This window comes from Melozone crissalis, unplaced genomic scaffold (genome assembly GCF_028551555.1).
Source record: "Melozone crissalis strain CALT ecotype California unplaced genomic scaffold, PUWL_Pcris_2 ptg000007l_1, whole genome shotgun sequence".
Taxonomy (NCBI): Eukaryota; Metazoa; Chordata; class Aves; order Passeriformes; family Passerellidae; genus Melozone; species Melozone crissalis.
Genome location: NW_026535785.1, coordinates 2,559,949 through 2,578,951, shown reverse-complemented (window position 1 = coordinate 2,578,951; position 19,003 = coordinate 2,559,949).

Genomic DNA, 19,003 nt, shown 5'->3' with positions numbered 1-19,003 from the left:
TAAGAGCCAAAGATTGGAAAAATATCCAGGATATCTGCTTTCTCCTTTCACTCCCTTGCTCTCGAAGAAAGGAACATCCCAAAACCTCAAAATTAGAAAAAATCAGATCATTTTACACACTGGGCTCAGAACCACCAAGTTGAGGGTTGGATTCAATAATGTTGAAGGGATTTTCCAACTTCAACAATGAGTCCATGAAGGAGTGGAGGACAAAAGGAAGAAAACACATGGAAATCAATCCTGGTACTGGGATATCTGCTGGGATATCCAGGATATCCCAGCTCCTCTCTCCTTTCACTCCCCTGCTCTTGAAGAAAAGGAACATCCCAAAACCCAGTTTCAAAGGCTGCCTTGCTGGAGAGGCACAATTCCACGTCTGGAATTAGGGAAATCCCCATGCAAGCACCAGGCCAGCTCTCTCTGCTATTCCTTTAAATCCAGCAAGGATGGGAATTTTTTTTTCATATTTTAAGGATTTTTTTTTCCCATTTGTTCCCATTTGTTCCCATTTCCCCCCATTTCCCCCCATTTTTCCCCATTTTTTCCCATTTTCCCCATTTTTTTCCCACTTTTAATCTCATTTTCAAGCAACACACCTGAGATTTCCACAACGTTGCTGTAGCTATCCTTCCTAGGCAATTTTTGTTCCCAAATCCCCTCGGACACAGGGATGACATCAGGGAATCCTCCACCCCCAGAGCCCCTGATGAGCCAGGAGGGACCCATGGATGTGGCTTTGCCACCCCCTGTGCCTGCCTGTCCCTCCTGCCCTGCCTTGGGGCAGGAAACCCAACCCCAAGGCACGGTTTTGAGTGTGATTACAGATTTTCCAGGCTTTCCCTGTGCCTCATTACGGTGGGGCTGTGAGGTAGGCAGGGATAGGTTTCAGGGTTTGAATGGTTTAGTGTGGAACAGCGATCCTGTGAGTTGAAGGGAAATTGGCAGCTGCGTTTGAGCACCAAGGGACCAAAAACAAAGCACAGTGAGGTCTTTAGTCCTTTAGTCCAGCTTCCTCTCAGCAAGTGTCTTGTGATTCAGCTGGACTCACCTAAAATAAAAGGAAATCACAGAAAACGACAATGGCAATTTTTTTCCTGTGTTTGGTTCCTGTCTTGTCAAACCAAACTATCACTGAAATCCACCCAAAAACACCAGACACCAAATCATCTCTGTGACTCCAGTTCTGGATGATTTTTCTGATGCAACCAGGCTGTTTAGGAGGTTCTTGGTGTGAGGACTCTTATTTGGCATGTTTTAGACCCTTTTGGGTTGAAATCACTCAATAATTTACTATTTCCTTGAGTTCAGAATGACCATCCTGAACACAAAGCCACCCACACACACACAGAACAAGCCTCGAAGTTTGGACCTGAATCCATAAAATAATCCAGATTTTCTATTTTTTACCAATTTCCAAATTTCTTCCCATCAGATCCTGCACTGAAATCACCAGAAGGAACACACAGAGAGAGAAAGCAAAATCACTTTCCTAAAGTCTGGAAAAAATAATCCATCCATGGCACATCAGGTTGAGGAAGAGACATCTGGCTTTGGTTAGGTTTTATAAGGTTGATAGCAAATAAGGGTATTAGAGTTAATTTACTTATTTAGAGAGAAACGACTCAATCACAGAAGCCGTGATTGTGCCTGCATGTTTGGAGAGCTCCAAAAATCCCCTCCAACCTCCTCTGGGAGCGGGGCTGTGCCAATGGGAAAGAGGAGTTCCTTTTTCCACAGAGATATTCCCGAAGGGATGCAAAGATTAGAGGGAAAGCAGCAGGAATAAAGTTCTGCCCAGACTTCCCGGCTGCTTTGGAGAACATGCCAGGGTGGGATTTGGGGATGGAGGTGTAGCTGGAGGGTGAGGAAAAGCCCTGGAAGTGCTGGAATCTATGGGAATGGAGATCCAAGGAGGATGAGGTGCTGCAGGTGAGACAGAGGGAAAATGGTGGGTTTGAAGGGATTGTAAACGCAGAGGTTTTAAATGAAGGGATTTTAAACGAAGGGATTGTAAATGCAGAGGTTTTGCTTGGAAGGAACATCTTGGGGGGGTGTAGATCAAAGCCAAAATCTCATTTTCAAGATGTCCCATCCACGTGGTTTTCTGGACATCCCAGGGATCTCTCCTCCTCATCCTCCTGGGAGGAATTTTTGTTTCCAAATCCCATCCTGTGGCCGCTGCCCTTTGTGAATCTGTGAATCAAGCACGGGTTTGCATTTCTCTATATCACATCTATCCTAAAAACCCCACGTCTGGCTCTCCCCACAGAGTGATTTGGGCTGTCCAGGGAGGGGAGATGGGAGTTCCTGTGGAAATCTGCTTCCCCCTGGGGTCACTCCATCCATGCTGGCACCTGATAGCCCTGAGGAGGCTCTCAAGGGCCCTTTCAGCACATCCCTGTCCCAGACACATCCACCCCAAGGTCTCTGTCATCAGCTCTCTCTGCTCTTGCTTTACATCCAGCAGAGATGGGATTTTTCTCCCATTTTCTCCCATAAAAATATTAAATTTTATGGTTTTTTAAGGAAGCAATAAACATCTTTAATGTCATTTTCGAGCAGCACACCTGAGCTTTCCACAACCTTTCTTGTGCTTATCCTTTCTAGGGATTTTTTTTCTCTCTCCTTTTCTAGGGATTTTTTTCTCTCTCCTTTTAGTTTTCTGCTTTACTTTTGCTGGAAAAGAAATTGCTGCTGCCACCAGCTGGAGTTTTTGGGCAATAGCCTTGAAATGTTTCCCTGCATCCCACAGACACGGTTCCAGCTGCTTGGACTTTTTATTCCTGCTCATTTGCAGCTAACTGGAAACAAATTTAAGCCCAGCTTGCTTCTTGCAGGCGCAGAACAAAATTATGTGACAGCTGATGAATTTTTCTTGAGCTGGATTCCTTCAGTGCCAGGAATTCAGACAGAAGTTAAATAAAATCCATTCTCAGCTGTAATTTCATCATTAAAACAGTCGTGAACAAGTGGAATTTTGGAGGCAAAAGTGGTCTGAGGAGTGCGGTCCTATCCATAATTTTTTTTAAAAAATAAATAAACCTGGAGAAATAATTGAAATTAAAGTCAGGATTATCCCCTGGTAGGTGGTGCTTCCTTTGAGGGTCATGGTTTAGGATGGACTTGGCAGTGCTGGGATTTTGGCAACCCCAGAGCTTTTTGCCAACCTAAATGAATCTTTGGCTCTTTAGTTCCTCCTTCTCCCTCTTCCGTGATTAATGTATTGATTGAAAGGGAAAAGCTGTGAATTTGGGAAGGATCAGCAAAACACTGGGGATGGCAGGGGCTGAAATTGATTTTCATGGAGCTGAGCAAAATTTTTCAGCGCATTTCAAGCCTCGCTCCCAGCTGCAGCCATAAAAAACCTCATCCATAAAAACAAAATCCACTTTCCCCTAACCCAGCGCACCTCACTTGGATTTCCTACTCTGCATTTACACCACCAACACCGAGGAGCGGAGCTGGAGGAGCCAAGGCAGCCCTGAAAGCCCAATCCCAGCCTAGCAGAGGTGATTTATGCGCAGAGCTGAGCCCCTAGATGGATGCTCTGGGCTGCTTTGCCACTGGCAGATAATTTTTGATTTAATCCATGCCACACAGGGCAGTGGCTGTGCTGACCCTTGGCTTTTAACCCCGAGACCTTGGCTGCTCTGGCTGCAGGAACTACTGTCTGTCCTCTGATAACCCTGCCAGAGCTCAGCTGGGGCTGCTATCTCACACGGGGGTTATTGATAAGGATGTGGAATCAGCCAGAAATGACCACCCGGGCAAGGTTCTGTATTTAAACCCCATGTAGGAGAGATTTTCTCTGCTTTTTAGGCCATGGATGTATCCAGGATTTTTGGGGACACCCCCATTTCCCAGCCTCAAAAGCTCTGCCCCTGTTCCTATTCCATCATAGCAGAATATTCCCATGCCACAAATCCCTTTCCCCAGCCACAAAATGCACATATCTTATTTTTTTATATTTAATATTTATATGCCAGTCCAGGCTGGATTTCACCATTGTAAGACTTTAAAAACAGCCTCGGTTTTAAATATATTTCTCTTTCTACCAGCTCAAAGTGAGTTTGTCTTTTCCAAGCCAAAGCCCTCACTGTCTCCTAGCTGCCACTCCAGCTTCTCCCATTAGCCAAAGCAGCTTGAATAATGCCTTTTTCAAGTTATTAATTCATTATTTTAATTTAGGTAATTAATTCAATTAATTCATTTATTTAATATCTCTGCATCTAAATCCCATGGAATATTTTCATCAGTCACCCCGGTGAGATTCAGCACCATCCCCTCTCTCTGTTTGCCCAGCTTAACAGGAGATGGGAGAGAAGCACTTGGAAGAATAATGAAACAAAAAAAAAAAAAAAAAAAAAAAGAAGGGGGGGAAAGAAGGAAAAAAAGATTAAATGATGGCCAAGAAGAGGAGGAATGTCTTGAGAAAGAGAAAAGCTGCTGGGAAAAAAAAATCGAATGATGGTCAGAAAGATGAGGAACCCCTTGGGAAAGAGGAGCGGTGCCTGGAAAAGGAGGCGGTGTTGGACCTGCATTCCAGGGAGTGCGTGTAGAGAAGAATTCGGGTCTCACCTTCCCCTCTGCTGGGCGGGATTTATCGCCCTGCTCCAGGAAAGCCCCGGGATGATGGATTCGGTGCTCTGCTGGGAAAACAGCCCCGCTCGGGAGCGCCGGCAGCGCGGGGGGGATGGATGCGAGCGCTGATAACGGGCCGGGCTTTATCTCCTGCAGAATTTCAGGCTAATCTGGGCTTTTAGAGAGAAATGTGTTTGGGAGAAGCCTGGCCGGGCCGCAGGTGGCTCTGGGGAGGGGGGTGATGCTGGAGGGATGCTCGGCATTTTTTGGGGTGGTCGGAGCGCAGGGTGGTCCTGGCAGGGCTCCCGGAGGGTTTCCATGGGGATCCAGCTGGATCTGCCATCCCCAGAGGGCAGATAACGCCCAACAGGGTGCTCAGGGCTTCCCAATCCGAGCAGGGATGCACAGCTGGCAGATTGGCAGGAGGGAGATAAGGGGCTGCCCTCCCTTTAAAAGGGAGCACAGGCAAAGCTTTCCAAAAATTGGGTTTGCCCAAGCCCACAAAATCCATCACTCTCCCAGAGCTATGACAGTTTAAAGTCTGCGGCCTCCCCGTCCCTCTCCACCCTCCTTATTCCAACATCTGAAGGAGGAACGGAGAGGAATGAAAGTGATAAAAAATTGCTATAAAATGTTTAATATCTATAAATCAAGTCTGCAGCTCCAGCACTGCCTTCTGCCTTTCCCTCGCAAAGATTGAATGGTTGCACAAGAAAATATCTCCCAGTCTCAGCCATCCTGGCTGCAATCGATAATATCAGGAATTTATTTTAGGATTGAAGGGACATTTCTGTGCTTGAAGCAGGCAGGTGAGAGGCTTTAATTAAAAAATTGAATGAGGTTCAGTTCGGTCATAAAAGGTGACATATTTCTTTATTCCCCTCTGTCACCGCAGGTATAAATCAAACCCTTGGTATAAATAGGTTGGATAACTGGATCCTTGGCAGTGGAACAATAAAGGAATTTCCTCACAGACATCAGGGCCTGAGCTGTGGAGCTTTTCCAGTATCCAAGAAGAGCCACCCAGGCGGGTTCCATCTTCATGGATCACCCAGCCACTGTGGGAAATGCTGCATTGAGCTCTACAAACATCCCAGGTTTCAGCAGGGGCTGGGGAGGAGATGGAGGATGCAGGGACAGAGGGATCCATGTGTAGGGATTGTCCTTGGCAGTGTGCTCCATGCCCATGATGATGGAATGTGCTCGTTCCCTTTGGGCACAGGCTCCTTCTGCTCCCTCTGTGACATTGCACAACATCCCAAGTTAAGATTTTGCCCTTCAACACAAAAGGAGCTTTATACAAGCAACACAATTACCCAGGATGGAGCAAATCTCTTGTTTCAGTGCTGTTTCTCCAGCCTCAACTGGATGGGAGTCACCAATTCTGGTGGCAACAATCTGTCTTTTTTCCAGCTCATCATCCCTACATTTTCATCTCTCCAGGATGTTTTCCCCCAAGGTCATATCCCAGCAGCTCCCTGGGTCATTTCCATTTAGCAACTCTGCAGGAAAGGAAATATTCAGAAATCAATCTGCTTGCTTCTTGTCTTGTGTGCAAAGATTTCTCAGGCCAGCAGACAAACAGGTTGCCTAAAATTAAAATTATTTTCTTCTGTATTTTTATCTGTGTCTCTGAATTGCTTTTAAAATTTGTAGCTCATTCTGATGGTAAAAATTAAGGAAGAGAGGAGGTTAAAGTCACCTTTCACCTTTGCATTCCCAAATAGGCGACTTTGAGGCTTTATTTGTGGCTCTTTGCTCCATCTCTTCCATCCACAGCCAGAGAAATGGGATCTGGAGTCAGGATTTGGGGTTCCAGATGGAGCAGTGAGATACACAAGAGCCTCGAGGAGCAGGAACTCTGACGCAGACACAGGGCCCAGCACTTGCCAAGTATTTACATTTACATATTTAAAAATAAAAAATAAAAAAAAAACCTGTCACTGGTAAAGGTAAGCGCAGAAGAAAAACTCGAGGCAAACATTTGGCAAAGCATGGTGGCCCAAGGAAAATCCAAACAATAGCCTGGGAGGGACAAGGGCAGGGGCGGAAGGGTAAGGCTGCGGATCCGTGTGCGGTGGGAAGGCTCGGATTTAACTGGAGCTGGGACCTCCTGGGGACAAACCCCCAACCCCACTCGTGTGCAGGCTCCTGAAGCTCTTGTGTGGAAACTCCCAGTCCCATTTCATGGTGGTGATGGTGTTTTGTCTGGCCCAAAGTCTCCCTCTGCAGACCGCTCCCCATCCCTGCCGCCATCGCCGCGTTCCGCTCTCCGCCTGCGGATGGGATTTGTCGTTGTCTCTTTGGATCTCTGACAACGTGAGGTTTGCATGCTCATTTGCCTGTGCAAAGCCTTTCCTTGGGACTCATCCATCATCTTCCACGTTAAAACAGAGCTGCTTGTCCAGAGGAAGTCATTTGTCTCTCACGAAAAGAGTCACCCTCCCACCCCCGCCAAGCACTCCGTGGCGGTGCAAGGGAATCCATTAACTTCCCTGGAAAATGCATCATCTGACGTGGGGACTAAACTTTAGACTAACAAACCCCTGGAGAGGACATGAAGGAGCCATCTCTGTCACCCGGCTCAGTGCTCAGGTCAAAGCCTGACCTCTCCTTCCATTAAATCTTTGACTTTTAAGGGAAAACACCACAAATTGGCAGCGAGTCCAGGTTTGGTGGCTGGAGTCGGCGCCCTGATTTCCAACCTCCCAAGGAGGCTCCTGGCTCTCTTTGAAACCCACCTCTGGAGCCTCTCCCCTCCTGCTCCTCTCAGGGGAAAGCGGGAAGGAAATGCTCCTTGGAGGGAATGGCTGAAAGATGCCAGAAATAAAGCCTGGGAGCAGGAGGGAGCCTGTGGTAGGAAGCAGCCACTCAGCCACCTCACGGGAGCCGCGCCGAGGGCAGGGCGCCAAAGGAAACACCCCAAACTCACGTTCAAGTTTGTTTTCCATGTGCTTAACCCCATCTTTTAGTATTAACCAGTTTTCCACAGGGCCTATCCCAGATTTGCAGGCCCAGAGATAAATTTTCCCATCCCATCAGCCAAGCAGGACCCAGGATATTTTTTGTTCAGATAACCCCAAACATCTCCAACTGGGTCACAACCTTCCTTGGTCACAAATTAAGGAGGTATCAACTGCCACACTTTCAAGTGGGAATTTCCATGTGCATCCAGGAGAAATTATTTTTCAAGGAATTTCATCTGCAATTCCACATAATTTTGAAATTTTTGTCCTAGAAATTTTCATTCACATCAATTTTATCTTTCATGCCAGTGGAAGAGAAGAGCATTTACTCCAAGAAGTCTCACAGTGAATGATGATTTCATATGATTTATAATATTTATATTATTTTTATATTATTTATATTATTAAGGTTTAGAGTTTCTCTAAAGCTTAACAGCCAAAGTTAAAATTATTAATAATCCACAAAGCCAAAAAACCAACAAAACCAGTGTTCTGCTCATCAAACTGTTTCCTTTACTGAAAAATTATTTTTCATTCTTTGAAACTATTTTTCAATTTTATTTTTCTCAAGAAACAAACCCCAAAAGGAATTATTCATTTAGGTTTAAAGAAAAGAGTGGAAAGACAAATTTTTCTCCTCCATCTGATTGGGAAGTGAATGATCTTTTTATTATATGAAATGAAATAAAAAATAAAATAAAATAAAATAAAATAAAATAAAATAAAATAAATGGGAAACCCTGGTGAAAAATGAAAGATCTTGGAAATTTCATTCCTGGACTTTCTGGGACAGAGCTGTGGAATCAAATACAAGTGGGGAACATCACTGCTTTGAGGCAGAGCTTGTAACAGATTCGGATTTAAAGACAACAACTTTATTTTTCTATGGCCTTGAGGGGATTAGGAGAGGAGAGGAGTCCTGCTCACCACTGGGGATATAAATCCTGGAGGGTCACTCCGTAGCCATCCGTCAAGCCAGAGGAAGGGAGGAGGCAGAGTCATTTTCAGCAGTAAATTTGGGAAGAACAAGCACTAATGGCCTAAAATTAAGAAAGAAAAACATCAGGCTAAATAGTAGGAAATGCTTTATAATGGTGAGGTCAGGCAGACAATGGGGAAACCTGTCAGGGGAGGTCAGGGGCTCTCCAATAACGGAGATGCTCAGGGATGGCCCCAGGAGCCACGGAAAGGGGGCTCAGCTGGAATCTCCTCCCTGGAGCCCCTCGCACGGGGCCACCCCCGTGGGAACGTGTGTGATCCCAAGGTGGTGGGGATCTGGGGAGCAATGCCAGGTTTCTTGCAGGCTTTCCTGCTGTCAGGTTTCTCGCAGGCTTCCCTGCTGCCTCCCACCCAGGAGCAAGGTGCAGGGTGGGCTGGGGGGCTGCAGCCGGCGCTGCTCGGAGCAGCCAGATCTGCCCCAGCTGTTCCCTGCTCCAAAGGAAAACACACAGGCTGTCTGAAGAGGTGGGATCATCCACTGCAGGCAAGGAAGAAAGGAGCCTTTCAGCAGAGCTCTCCTGCTGGGAAAGTGGGGGAGAGGCAGGCGGGGCACGGGCCGGGGTCCGCGCGGATTCCAGCGCCAGGCGCTCTCCTAAGGCTGTCAGGTTGATTTCCTGCTCTTCCCGCACAGACACCTGCGCTCCGTTCCCCACACGTCGTTAGGGTTTTCCAACCTCTGGTGTCCATCATCGCCCGCAGGCAATCAGAGCGGGGCTGTGATGAATGATCCGCAGGCAGTTTATTATACACGCTAAATCCTCTTCGCTCCACGCTCCAAGGGTGGGCCCGATACGTTTTGTTCCTCTTCGGCTTGGATTTGGGTCTTGGATGTGTTGGATGCCTCCTGGTAAATGTGGGATTTGGGTCTTGGATGTGTTGGATGCCTCCTGGTAAATGTGGGATAGGTGCTGCATTGATCCAAGAACAATTATTTCCCATAGTTTCTCTGGTGAGAAGTCAGTAAAGAAGGAATTTTCTGTATTCCTGGAAATCCTGACCACGTCAGAAATGTCACCCAGCCAAGGCAGGGAATGTCACTGTGACAGCCCAAATCTCCCAGTGGAACGGGGCTGGAGATGTGACAGCAGCTGGAGGATGGGGATGCTGAGATCAGATTCGGGGAAAGCCAGAACAACTCGCTCCCATTGGAATGGACCATGCAGAGACCATCATAACTGGGGTTTTTTTAAACAGAGATAATTTGTAAGTCTAAAAAATGAAAAGCTTGGTGTGGGGCTGGCCTGAGAGCAGCACAGGGACATCCATCCGTGTCCCCACAGCTGCCCTCTCCTCTGAGAGTCCTTCCTGCTTTGACGTGCTGTCCCAAACACCTCCCGAAGGCGACTGCGGCAGGCAAGGGAGTGTTTCTAATGGAGAAGGTGGAATTAAGTGCTGGTAACACAGAGCAGAGGGCACAGCTCCCAGAAAAGGACTCCCCTTCCTCCAACTGCCCCCTCCAGCCCCACCAGAGCAGGTTTCCACCAGCCCACTGGAGCAAATTCCACAAACTTCTCCCTGTTTGTCAGAAAGCAAAGTGGGAAAGATCTATTTGCTGCCACTCAGGCATTTGGAGATGCTGTTCCTGATTTTCCCTCTCCAGTATCACGCTCTTGGTTCCAGGATGTTCCCGAACAAAGGTGCCTGGTCATGATCTCTTGCCTGGGGAAGTCATGGTTTTATGGAAGAGGATGATGGACAAACCCAGAGTGGCTGGGGTTCAGTGGCTGCAGTGCCTGCAGCTCATGTGTAAGCATGGAAACGGTTTGGCAAATGACAGGAGGTGAAAAAACAAGCAAGGAGCACTCTGAGGAGAAAGGAGGAACTTCAGAGGAATGGCACCGACTGCTGGACTAAAGGGCAGCTTTTCCCTCTCCAAAAGCTTTGTTTCTGTCCAGCTCCTGGGGGAGGAGAGTTGGCCTGCAGCTCCAGCAGTACCTTTGAGTAACTTCTCAGGAAACAGCTTATTTAGATAGCACTGCCTATTTTCAGAGGAGGGGAGAGAAGGACATATGGCCTGTTACTAATGAATGGCTTTTCCACAACTAATGATGTTTCCAGGGATGGATACTCCAAGGTCTCCCCAGTATCTCCACTAACAGGATGGATTTTGGCACCAGGCAAGCCGAGCTTTTCCACACACACACACTCTGATAGGAGAGAGTTAAACCTCTTCTCTGCCTCTAATGGAAAATGAAGCAGGCATGACGCATCTGCTTAGGAGCCTTTTTCCTTATCTCCAGGATCAAAAAGAATTCCAGGGCTCCAAGAGCAGAAACTGAGAGCAGTTCATTCCCTGCCAGCGCGTGCAGACTGGAGGAGTTCAGGTTGGACACAAGTTAAGGGTTGGAGTCTCACTGCAATAAAGAGATTGTTTCCACTGCCTGCAGGAGGAACAGCTTTGGATCTTGATTTCTCTGCTCCGGCTTGCAGTAAATAAAAGCTTCAAGCAGAGCCCATTAAAGCTGTTTCAATTTCCAGGCTCTGGTCTTTCTAAAATTAACTCTTAGATGATTCAATACACACAAATGCCCCTTGGCTGAGGAGGAGAAGGTTTCAGATCATCAGATGTTCATCATGACCTTCTGGGTCATCTGCCAGGAATATATCTGTGGATTTGCCACCCAGCCTGGAAAAGACATCAGCAAAAAATTCCCATAAAGATTCTACATTTAAAGAATTTTGTCAAATCACGGTATCCAGATCCTGTTTTGCACAAGAACTGGTGCTCAGCTTCGTGTTCAGTCTCCTTTCAAGCCTCAATCCACAAAGCCAAACTGTTGGGAGCTCGTTCCACCTCAGCAGAGTTTTAGGTGTGAGCTGGAAACCACAAACCCCAATCCCTGAAGGACCCGGGGGCTCTGGGCAAGGCTTCTCCTCCTTTAACAAAGCACAGCCCCTCTGAAAGAAAGCAAACAAACCTTAATCACCGCTACCTTGAGGCAGCCAGCCCCGCATCCCAAGGCAGAGCAGGTCCCCAGCCCCAAAGTGTTGGCTCTGGGAATTTTTACCTTGGTGGGGTTTTGCTGTGTCTGCGGTTGTGCAAGTTTTTCCAACGTCATTTCTGATCAAGGTAGCTCCCAGTAACAACTTTCAGCAGATTCCAGGTCAAGGTTAAGAGGGAAGGGGAAATTGCACAGGGGAGGTGCTCCTGCTGCTCTTTGAGGTGGCAGGGCCTGGGAGAGAGGGGATTGTGCAGAAATTAAAGGAGTTCTTGTAGTTCAGAGGAGCTGCAGCAAGGAAAGGGGAAAGCAAGGTTTGTGACACCGTTAACAAATGACAGCAGTGTGCAGATGCCTGGAAACGAAGCCAATGTCAGCTTTGAACCTATCCATGGCAAATTGATTTCAAATCATCAGCCCTGTGCTCCAGCAAAGGCTGGTTTTTTTCCAGCAGAAACAGCCTGTGCATTTGGAAATCACTTTAACCAAGTCTGGAAAACATCCTGCTAAGCAGGACCTGTCACAGATTTAGTGCTGGGCAGGTTGGGAGCAATCCTGATGTTAATTAATAGTAACTTGCCCAGGTAAACTGTGTTTGCCCCATCCCTGGAAGCTCCAAGGCCAGATTGGATGAGCCTTGGAAAACCCTGGGACAGTGGGAGGTGTCCCAGCCCATGGAACTGGACGAGCTTTGAGGTCCCTTCCAACCCAAACCATCCCACAGTTCTGTGATTCCCATTCAAACCACATTCATGGTCTGCAGCATCATCCTCTCCAAGCTCAGGAGACTCACGTGGGAAAGCTGAGCTTGCAGCCCTCAGCTGCTCTGAATTCCACATCTGCACATGAAAATGAACCCCCAATTCCTTTTGCTGCCTGGAGCAGCTCAGATTTTTAAGGGGAAAAAGAAGCCCTAAATGAAAACTGCTCCCCAAAACCTCTCAGGTACACAGAGGGTTTTCAGCGCACGGAGCAAACAATCCAGAACCTCATGGAAACCCCATCCCAGATTAACCAAACCCTCCCCCAAGCAGCCAAGGAAGACATTAAACCTCCAGGCTGCTGGGGAATTGCCAGAAGCTGGGAATGCCAGCACCAGCTCTAAAGAATAATTGGCAACAACAGCAAAATTTGATGTTATCCTTGCAAATCGTCCCTGTCAGCCTGATGGGATTTAGGGATCACTGAAGCACAGAGGACAAGCTCCCTCTGCTGAGGCCATGGATGCTGGGGTGTGGAGGGCAGGATGCTCCACAACAAAAGGAAAACAGCTTTTCCATCTCCAAACCCTGACCCAGGTGTCCCTCACATGGCAGGGCTGGACTGGGACAGAAAACCTGGACCATAGGAATAATCTGGATGTACTGACAGGTAAAATGCTGTCCCCACTCGATTCTGGGGAAGAACCCAAACATTTTGCATTTCCATCTTCCCTTGGATTACAGTTTTATACTTTGCAGCCAGGTGTGGGTTTGTAACTGCAGTAAATGCAGACCCAGCTGCTGGAAAATCTGAAATCCAAACCACTCTGGTGGAAAAAATCCCTTGCTTGGAAAAAGTCCATGAGAAGCCTCAGCCCTCACCTGCATGGCCTGTGAACCTCACAGGACCCTCCTGTGCTCCTGAAAGACCCCAGAATCCTTCCTGCTTCAAAGAACCTCCACTGATGGGAAACTCAGGTTCTGTCAGAGCAACAGCAAAAAATCATTTGAAACCTGAGAGGTGAAGGGAAGAAAAGGGAATTTTAGGAGCAGAAAGGCCAGGCAGGAGGGAGGATTTAGTTAGGAGAGAAGCTTGGCACAGCTGCCACCTGGGGTTGGGCATCCCTTCTTTACCTGGCCCCCAGATTCCACAGGCTCCAGAATTCCATAAACAATGAGGAGATGCCATCATCTACCCAACACTCACTCACTCCCAAGCAGTATCTTACAGAGCAGTGGGAGAAGCCTCAAACAGCCCCTCAGAGGTGGTTTGGAGATAAATCTCCAGCCATGGCCTTGGTTTCTTGCCTCCCCAGTTGCCTGGACCAAATTTGGGATGAATTTGGGGCGTTCAGGCTGCCTGGCCTTACACAGCCAAGGAAAATTGCTGCTCCTCCGGCCTCATCTCCCCCAGTGTCCCCTGCTTTTCTCTCCCACAGCCCTGAGAATGCCTTTCCTTGTTTTGCAGGGCCTCCTCATTGTTCCTGGCAGGATGGGCAGAGCGCGGGGCGCACAATGCGGTGCCCTCTGCTCAGGATGTACGTTGGTCATCCCAGGGCAGGAAAATGCTTACAGAGGGGCTTCCTCAGCCAGCTGCCTCCTCACCCTCCCTCCCCCTTCCCACCAGCTCCTCAGCATCATCCTGGTGCTCTGATTGCCCCTCTGCAGGTCACCAAAACCTTCATCACCCATGGAAGATCCCATGAATATTCAAAGCCCACCACAGGTAAATGCATCTTTCTCCCAAAACTTGCATCCCACCCACCCAGGGCTAGGAGAGTAATCCAGAGGGTTGTGGAAGAGTAATCCAGAGGGTTGTGGAAGAGTAATTCAGAGGTTTGTGTCCATTGTGTCCACCCCATCTGATGACAGCAGCCTCCCTCCTCACCGTCATGTGAGCAGTAAATGAGTCCTGGAGTCCTTTCATCCCGTGCCAGCCTTTGTCCTTGGCACACACGAAACCCCTGGGCATCCTGAGCATGGGGCCAGCACTGGTCTGCATCTGGAACAAAGACTTCTCTGGGTGTGCAGCTCTGCAAATGAGATTAATGAGTCTATAATTAGTTCTCAGCCCCTCGTGGCTCAGGACGGCGTGTCCACGTCAGCCCCACGTCGTGGACATCCTCCCTGGGGGCTTGTACAACACCAGGAATTCTCCCTGACATCACTGCTCCTCGTAAATCCCAGATCTGAGGCGGCTTTTTCCATCCCTCAGGCCTGAGTTCACTTCCTGAAAGGGCTCGTGATAAATCAGGAATTTTGGGGGTTTGGGTGGCAATCCCACTCACCAGGTTTAGTGGTAAATCAGGAATTGGGGGTTTGGGTGGCAATCCCATTCACCAGGGTTCTACACACCCTGAAAAGTTCAGGGTGAAATACAGACTGGATTTTCTCAGGGCAATAAGGTTTGCTTCAGAGCTAAAATATCCATCAATAATTATCTCTCAGTGCAAGCCATGCCAGGGCAAAAGCTTCTACAAGGACAGGGATCAAAGAATCACTCAGAATCAAAGAATCTCAGGATTATTTAGGTTGGAAACCCAAACCATAAGATTTTTATCACAAGATTTCATAAGATCATAAGATGGTAAAGATCATAAAGATCATAAAGATCATAAGCTAAGGTTCCAACCCAAACCATTCCATGATTCTGTGCATTCCATGGTCCCTGTTTGGGGTTGGCTTGTGGAACAATGTGATCTTTAAGGTCCATTTCAACACAAACCATAAGATCACAAGATTTTATAAGATTTCATAAGATCATAAAGATCATAAGATCATAAGATCATAAGATAAGGTTCCAACCCAAAACATTCCATGATTCTCTGCATTCCATGACCCCTGTTTGGAGTTGGCTTGTGGAACAATGTGATCTTTAAGGCCCATTCCAACTCAAACCATAATATCACAAGATTTCATAAGACCATAAGATCATAAAATCATAAAGATTGTAAAGATCATAAGATTATAAGATCATATTCCAAACCATTCTATGATTCTGCACAAGGACTGGGCAGTTCCCACTGACTTTGCACCATCAAATAACTTCCCCCTGTGTCTTTCCAGAAGCTCAGCATCCAAGACCTTCCTCCAATTCATGTGCAGTCACAGAGCAGATGACCCACAGGGCTGATGGCTCAGCAAAACCCCTGAGTCTGCCCCCACCAGTGGGAAAGAACCAGTTAAAAATACCAGAGTGGTTTGAATCCCTTTTCCTCTGAGGCCTGAATGAGCCTGAGGGAGGAAAGTGCTCCTCAGGGCCCTGACATCTGAATGTGCTGCTGAGGAAGAGGTGTGTAGCACATGCACAATAATTCACCGGCCTTTGAAGGCTCCAAGTGGCCTTTGAATGACAATTTGCTCACAGAGGCCATAAATACACAACGTGGCTCATTGGGCTTTGGTTAACATGGGAAACGACCCAAGAAAGGGATTTTGGAGTTGCGGTTTTGCATTTTTTTCATGTGTGTTCTGTCCAAGCCGGGAGCCTGTGGAACAGCAGGGTTTGGGGAGGGGTGATCACTTGACACAGCAGTGCAAAACAAGATTTTGAGCACAATTAACAGTTCAGTTTGCTGTCTGTGGTTACTTTCATTTATTGATTAATTGGGTGCAACTGCCTGGTGGAGTTCCCAGCTTTTGGGGAGGAAGAGATGGGAGAAAAGAACAGGGATAGAGATTGATTATCTCAAAGCAGAGGTTGATTATCTCAAAGCCTAAAGGAACCTGGAGGATTCAGGACACTGCAGGACCCAGCAGACACCATCATGGGAAGATGCACCCATGGAAGCCACTGGACAGCAGTTTTTGAGATGTTCCCCAGGTTTCCAAAATAAATTTTTTTGCAAGCAGAAAATATCTGCTCAGAGGGAATATTTCCCCAAAACAGTTGATGGAAACCTCTTAGCCAGGTCCAAAATCCAGGGCAGATTTTATCCCCACTGACAAGAGATTAAGCATCCTTTGTGGTGTCCCAGAAAAGGGCTGGAGCTTCTGGATCTCAGCTAAGCAAAGGAAGACAAAAGCTTTACAGGGATCTCATCCAAAGCCTTTTTCCCAAAGCAAAACAAGAATATTTTCTGGAAGCATCGAAGGCTTTTGCAAAGAGAAATAAAAGTTTCCAGCTTGGTTTGATTGGAGCCAAACCTGCGTCCTCATCCAGTGGGTGAGGAGCAAGGGTTAGGAGGGAAAAGTGCTTGGCTCTGGAGGAGAAAAGCCTCAGGCAAAGACCAAATAAAATGAGAAGTCATTTTTAAAAATCCAAAAGGAAGTTTCAGACCCCTCTTCATGATTCATGCCTGCAGTGTTGTTTGCCAGAAATTATTCAGAATTGCTCTTCTGGCCCATGCTGCTCTTCCCCACCTCTGGAATTCCCAAATATCCTCTGGAATTCCCAATGCTCCTCTGAGCATCCGTGATCCTGGGCACCCCCAGCACCCACCTTGCTCCAGAACCAAAATAACCCAGGACAAATCCCTCTCTGGCAGCCCCATAAGGAGAAAAACAGGGCACCCTTGTTTTCAGTATCTATTCAGTGCCTTAAAACAGCAGGAAATTTGGGCCATTTGCTTTATCCATTGTATCTTCTGTTATTCATCAATTTTGGAAAACAGCCTCTAAAATTGTTTCCGGCTCTCCTTTCCCATGTAAATCACTCCAAGGTTTTGTGTTTTTTTCTTCAGAAAAAAAAAAAAAAAAAAAAAAAAAAAAAAAAAAAAAGAAAAAAGAAAAAATAGCCAAACATTCTGTTGTCCGCAGCAATTTTTTTTTTTCACTTCATTCCAATTTAGCAACTCGGTGGAGCTCCCCTTTGCCTAAAAGCCTGGAAACAGAGGAAGCAGTTCCTGCCTGCGGCTGCACGCAAGCGGCAAATGAGCAAATTCAACAGCTGAAGGCTGTTTTCCTTGTTTTCCTGTCCCCTCTGTCCCCTGCAGCCCCCAGCCCCAGGAATAACCCAATAACCCCCCTCCTGCTCTCCAAGTGCTGACTCTGCTCCAGCCCCTGGAGATGGAAAAGGTTCTCTGCAGCCAGGCTGTGATGCTCCACTTTGAGAGTTCAAGGTATTGAAATGTTTGGGAGAAAATCAGGATTTTTGGGGGTTTTTTTCCCCCTAGGTGTTTCTAGGTTTGGGAGGAGATGTGGAAAGGCAAATAGAAATGGGATGTGACCAGGTTATGGTCACACGAAACACAAGACACACATGAAACCCTGGCTTGGATGTTCCCTGAGGGAAGGGCAGGAATGGACCAGATTTAACTGGGAATCCCTTTGGTTTTCCACCAGGGTCCTGCCCGGCTGATCCCACATGGATCAACACATGGATATGTCAGGAGATACTTCACTTGTTGTTTTTCTCCAAAACCCAACTTCAAGGCTCATCTAAAATGAGTTCATTTATAACTATAACTATAACTATAACTATAACTATAACTATAACTATAACTGTAAATATAGATATAGATATAGATATAGATATAGATATAGATATAGATATAGATATAGATATAGATATAAATATAAATATAAATATGTGTGTATGTGTATATGTGTGTATATATATGTGTGTATATATATATGTGTGTGTATATATATATATATATATAGATATAGATATAGATATATATGAGGTTTAGGCTCCATTTGAATTAGATTTTGGGAAGGAATCCTTTCCCGTGAGGGTGAGAGGCCCTGGCAGAGATTCCCAGAGCAGCTGTGGCTGCCCCTGGACCCCTGGAAGTGCCCAAGGCCAGGTTGGATGGGGCTTGGAGCACCCTGGGACAGTGGAAGGTGTCCCTGCCCATGGAACTGGATGAGTTTAAAGCTCCCTTCCAACCCAAACTATTCCATTATTTATTATTTATCTGCACCCATTTCCCTTAACAACATGCAAGAAGACTTCAATGCATCCCTGAGGAGCCTGGACCTCCTCTAACCCTTCCCAGAATGATCAGGAGGAAGCTGGAATGATCTCAGGATGTGCAAAGTCAGACCAGCCAATTTCCAGCAGGTTCACACACAGAGGAGGGGGGAAAAAGTAGTAAAAAATATCAAAGCAAAAAAGAAATATTCATGTCGCAGCTCTTGCTTCTGGAAATCCCCTGTTTGACCCAGAGTGAGTCAGAGGAATTGTTGACCTTGGAATTATGATGGGAATGCTGTGTGACACAAAGGGAGAGCAGAGCAGCCTGGCTGCAGCTTGGAGCCCTGGGATGAGCCAGGGATGAGCTCACAGCTCCAACCCTGCTGCAAATGCAGAGGTGTGGGAAGGGAGCTCTGCTGCATTCCAGCAGGGACGTAAATCCAGGGAAAATAAATCCAGCTCCTCAGTGGCTGCACCTGCATGGAAACAGCCCATCAAACCCAGCATCACTGCAATGGGCAGGAAACAGATTGCCTGGATAGCTCAGCAGAGTATTCCCATTTTAATTCCCATTTTTCAGGAAGCTCATCCAATGCCTCGTGCCTCAAAGAAAATCCAGTTAAATGTATTTTGTCCAGGAAAAGTTTCTCAAGAAAATATCCTGGCAAAGCCAAGCTCATTTTTGGACCAAGCTGACCCACCCAAAGAGGTGTGGAAATGTGTAATTAACTAATTGATATCAGAGTTGTTGCCACTCTGGGAGGATAAGTAGGGAAGGAAGGTGGATTTTAGTCACTGTCAGGAGAGAAAGGTCAGATCCTGAAAGCTCATCCCACACTGGGAATCCAGTTATGGGAATGTGGGCTGGCCAGGCACACCTTTCTCCAGGTTTGGAATATTTGCCAGGCACTGAGCTGTGGATAGCAGGTTACCCTTCCTTGCCCTCAGACTGAAAAA